Raw genomic sequence first — 5,602 nt, 5'->3', positions numbered from 1 at the left:
GCACCAGCCCAAGGATACCAGTACGGTATTAACAGTCTTCGAGACTTTCGCATCAAATAATATGCGGAAACGAACACTCCACAGCCTTGCCGAAGTCTACCAAGTAGAAACAATAAACCCATGGAGTGACACAGCTATTACCTTTAATGCCAGTGACGAACCTAAATTCCGAACAGCCCGAGCACCAGCCGCATTGGTCCTTAGTCAAATAGTGGATGGCTTTCGCCTTACCAAGGTACTCATGGACGGTGGCAGCGGATTGAACCTCATTTACGAGGAAACCCTCTGAAAAATGGAAATAGACTAGAGCCGCATTGAGCGAAGCAGCACAACCTTTAGAGGAATAATCCCCAATCGGGAAGCATGCTGTACAGGAAAAATCACACTGGATGTGGTGTTCGGCACGCCGGATAATTACAGGTCCGAGGAGGTCACGTTCCAAGTGGCCCCGTTCAACAGCGGATATCACGCTCTATTAGGGCGAGAGGCATTCACAATTTTTCAAGCTATACCCCATTACGGGTACATGAAGCTCAAAATGCCCGGGCCCAACGGAATCATCACTCTTGCTAGTGACCCGGACCTAGCACTCCACACCGAAAATAAGACAGCCGCACTGGCCCTGGAGGCACTATTCGAAGCCCTAGCGGCCGAGGAACTCACAGCGCTGCGCTCCACGGTGAATAGGGACTATGTGATACTCGATAAGAGATCCAAGTCCACCTCCTTTAAACCAGCGAACGAAATAGTCAAATTCCAAATCCATCCAACGGACCCTACAAAAACGGCCTCCATCGGGGCACAATTAAACCCTGATGTAGACGCCGCACTACGAGAATTCCTACGCGAAAATTGGGACATTTTTGCCTGGCACCCTTCAGACATGCCAGGAATCCCACGCCGGCTGGCTGAGCACAGCCTAAACATCCTAAAAGGATTCAAGCCAGTCAAACAGGCTCTTCGGCATTTCTCTGAACACAAGAGACAGGCCATGGGAGAGGAGCTAGCCAAATTATTGGAGGCCGGATTCATCAGAGATATAAAACATCCGGACTGGCTAGCAAACCTGGTGATGGTACCAAAGAAGGACAAATCCTGGCGCCTATGCGTCGATTTTAAGGACCTCAAGAAGGCTTGCCCAAAGGATCCCTTCCCCCTCCCCCGCATCGATCAAATTATCGACGCTACCGCAAGACACGATTCATTGTGTTTCCTCGATGCATACTCCGGCTACCACCAAATTAAGATGGCAGAGCCTGACCAGGCTGCAACGGCATTCATCACCCCATATGGCCCATTCTGCTTCAACTCAATGCCCTTTGGGCTCAAAAATGCTGGCGCAACATATCAACGCATGATTCAGACATGTCTAGCAAACCAGATCGGCAAAATAGTGGAGGCATACGTAGACGATGTGGTCGTCAAAACCAAGCATGTCGAAACTCTAGTAGACGATCTGAGGCTCACGTTCGATAATCTCCGAACATATGACATTAAGCTTAACCCGGAAAAATGTGTTTTCGGCGTACCAGCCGAAAAGCTCTTGGGCTTCATTGTATCCGGTAGAGGAATTGAAGCAAACCCAGCCAAGATCCGAGCTCTATCACAATTGGATACCCCAAAGGACCTCAAATAAATACAAAAATTGACGGGATGCATGGCGGCTCTAAGCCGCTTTATCTCCCGTTTGGGAGAAAAGGCATTACCCCTTTATCGCCTCCTCCGACGCACCGAACACTTCGAGTGGACGGATGCCGCCACGGCCGGACTCGAAGAAATAAAAGCCATATTGGCAACAAACCCGGTCCTGGCCGCGCCCAACATGGGCGAACCAATGCTATTATATATCGCGGCAAGACATCAAGTTGTGAGCGCGGTGCTCGTTGTCGAACGAGAAACAGACGGACACGAGTTCCACCTTCAAAAACCAGATTACTACGTGTCCACTGTCCTAACTCCATGCAAGTCACGGTACCCGCATTATCAAAAGATAGCGTACGCAGTGTTCATGGCATCCCGGAAGCTGCGACACTACTTTCAAGAGTGTTCGATAACAGTAGCCTCCGAAGTACCTCTTAATGACATTATAAACAACCGCGACGCGACAGGCCGGATTGCCAAATGGGCCATTGAGCTCCTCCCGTTCGACATAACCTATAAGCCACGACGAGCTATTAAGTCGCAAGTTTTGGCCGACTTCGTCGCCGAATGGACTAAAGCCGAACTCCCTAAAGAGTATGGCGCATATTCCAACTGGATCATGCACTTCGACGGCTCCAAAATGTTGGCTGGTCTGGGGGCTGGCGTCGTTCTGACATCCCCAACCGGAGATACAGTTCAATACGTACTCCAGATAATGTATACGGACTCCAACAACGCAGCCGAATACGAGGCCCTTCTACATGGCCTCCGGATGGCAGTCTCCATGGGCATCCAACGCCTAGAGGTGCGCGGGGATTCGAACCTCGCGATATCCCAAATAAATGGAGACTTCGATGCCAAGGATCCAAAAATGGCAGCTTATCGCAACGCCGTCCTAAAAATGTCAGCTCGGTTTGAGGGGCTCGAATTTCACCATATAGCCCGGGATAACAACCAGGCAGCAGACGTATTGGCACGCATTGGCGCAAAGCGCGATGCCGTCCCTCCCAACATCTTCCTAGAGAGGCTGTTCAAGACATCCGTACTATGGGAGGGGGAGTCCAGAAATAACAACGCGGACCCAACCGCACTGCCCGACACCGAACATTCTGACACAATTGGTGGTTCTGCCAACGAAGTAACATCCTCAGCCCATGTAATAATGGCAGTCATTGCCCCGTGGACGGAACCATTCCTAGCCTACCTAACCAAGCAGGAACTTCCCGAGGACCAAAACGAGGCCCGCTGCATAGTGCGGCGATCTAAAGCCTATAAGGTCCATGAGGGAGAGCTTTACAAGAAAAGCACAACCGGAGTCCTTCGAAGGTGTATCTCCGAAGAGGAAGGGCGGAATCTTCTGGCTGAAATTCATGCCGGACTCGGCGGGCACCACGCCACAGCCCGGGCCCTTGTAGTCAAGTCCTTTCGTACAGGATTTTATTGGCCGACGGCTCGGGCAGATGCTCAGGACTTAGTCCAACGATGTGTCGGTTGCCAGCTCTTTGCTAATCAAAGCCACGTGCCACCCACCGCCCTCAAAACTATACCCATAACCTGGCCCTTCGCGGTCTGGGGGCTTGACCTGGTTGGACCCCTTAAAGGAGGAACCCACAAGCAAAAATACCTACTGGTCATGGTGGATAAATTCACCAAATGGATAGAGGCCAAACCTGTTAAGACGGCCGAATCCGGACCGGTGATAGACTTCATATCAGGGGTCGTACACCGTTACGGCGTCCCCCATAGCATCATCACTGATAATGGCACGAACTTTACGGCCGATGAGGTCAAACTCTGGTGCAAAAACATGGGCATCAAGCTTGACTATGCTTCAGTCTATCACCCTCAAACTAACGGTCAAGTCGAGCGAGCAAATGGTCTAATCATGAGCGGCATCAAACCCAGATTAGTGCGGTCCCTCAAGGAATCTAACACGCACTGGGTAGAGGAGCTTGACTCCGTACTCTGGGGGCTGCGGACCACTCCGAATCGCACCACCGGATTTACACCATTGTTTATGGTATATGGCGCGGAGGCAGTTCTGCCCTGCGACATAATTCATTACTCACCTCGCGTGCACATGTACGAAGAAAGAGAAGCCGAGCTCGATCGGCAGGACAGTTTGGACGCCTTGGAGGAGGAGCATGATGTGGCAAAAGCTCGTTCGGCATTCTATCAACAGCAAGCTCGAAGATATCAAAGCAGAGAAGTACGGGCCAAAACTTACAATGTTGGTGAGTTAGTTCTACGCCTGCCGGACAAGAAAAAGGACAAACTCAAGACCAAATGGGAAGGTCCCTTTATCATCGACCAAGTCCTGACCGGTGGAGCGTACCGTCTGCGAGATGCATCGGATAACCGACTCGAGCCGAACCCATGGAACGCAGCCCATCTCCGAAGATTCTACGCCTAGTGCCGGATTCTGAGTTCATCTCCTTCCTCCGTCTATATTTTACATATTAGTTGTCTTCTGTTTCTCTCCTTCTCCCTCCTTTTCTCTTACAGCCTTTGAAGGCTTGTTTGCGCATTGTTCGCACACACTTGACGCGCTATCAGCGCTCATTATACCTGGGGGCTTCTTTAACAGAAGCTTATTTATACGGGCTTCATGCCCAACACATGTGTCACACTTCCGCATGTACCTTTTATTCACCATTATATGCATCGATATGACTTAAGTTTGGCCAAGCTGGGTTGTCTGGCTCCTGTGTTTACCGCTACGTTCCCGATTGTTCGGCTAGGCGGTAAAGGGAGCACCTCTGCGATTGTTACTGCCGGGTCAGCCGGATGTGTACCTCAGACTGGGTGAAGCCGAAAGCTAGCATTCTTAAGGGAATATTCGGTCAGTGAACTAAAAGACAATTTCTCACCTATTTATTTTTCTGCCCCCAGATGTTTTTTTGCTTTTTTCGCAGTCCGGACATGCACTTTAGGGCATGCCTCCCAGGGAAAGGAACCCCTAACGGAACTATTCTCCCTGGAAGATGTTTCTTACTAACCATGTAATATAACATAACTAGTTGGGCACTTGTCTGATAAAGCACTAATGACCCCTATGCCTGGTCTCCACGCATGCCCCGGTTCTTAAATAACCGTGAGGGTATTCGGACACACTCCGGACTATCGGGTCCCGAGATTGAAGCGAAAAGGTCCGCCGTGACAAACGATCTACAATCCGGCTAGAAGGCATTTTACATGTCATCTTACATTACATAGTCAATTTGACTGATTGTATTCTTCTTCAATGCCATCCAACAGGCTGTCTAGTTTACAGTCCTGCTGGGAATACTTTGCGGCCAATTCTACTTGGCCGTACACTAAGCTCACAGGGATCTCCTTCCCATCAGGCCCCACAGGTCCGACCTCGGCCATGTGGTTTGGGTCAGCCTTCGTGTATCGCGTCTTCACCATGGCCCAGGCCTCCCTGGCGCCTTGAGGGCAGGCCGATATCTTCCATAATCGGAAGTGCCGCCGCGCTCCTTGAAGCCTCTCTACAAGCTCTCCAAGGCCTTCGGGCAGGGAGACAGATGGCCATAAGGCCTGGGCGACGCCTTTCATCACCTGCCGAACTCGTTCGTGCAGTTGCAAGAGCTTGGGAAGAAGGTCACCCGTAGAACCGGGCATTTCCTCCACAGGACGGCCTGAGAGCATACCTACAGACATAACTCTGTTAGTCGTCTTCCTCGCTGAACTCTTTTTCAAAGTTCGTTCAAGCACTTACTAAAAATGCCGCGTCGAAGCCGCCGATTCTCCTTAACGGAGTCAGACAGCTGGGCACGAACATCCTTTAGTTCCTCACCCAGCTGGGTGTTGGCATCTTGGAGATTATTTTTCTCTTGCCTCACCCTTGTAAGCACATTCTCTCCGGCCTTTAACCGGCGCAAGAGCTGTTTCTTGTCCGGATCTATCCCGGCGCCATTTGCAATATTATTGTCAGACTTATACACACGCCGCACTTCAC

Source organism: Triticum dicoccoides, chromosome 6B (genome assembly GCF_002162155.2).
Source record: "Triticum dicoccoides isolate Atlit2015 ecotype Zavitan chromosome 6B, WEW_v2.0, whole genome shotgun sequence".
NCBI classification, from domain to species: domain Eukaryota; kingdom Viridiplantae; phylum Streptophyta; class Magnoliopsida; order Poales; family Poaceae; genus Triticum; species Triticum dicoccoides.
Note: the sequence above shows the minus strand (reverse complement) of the source record.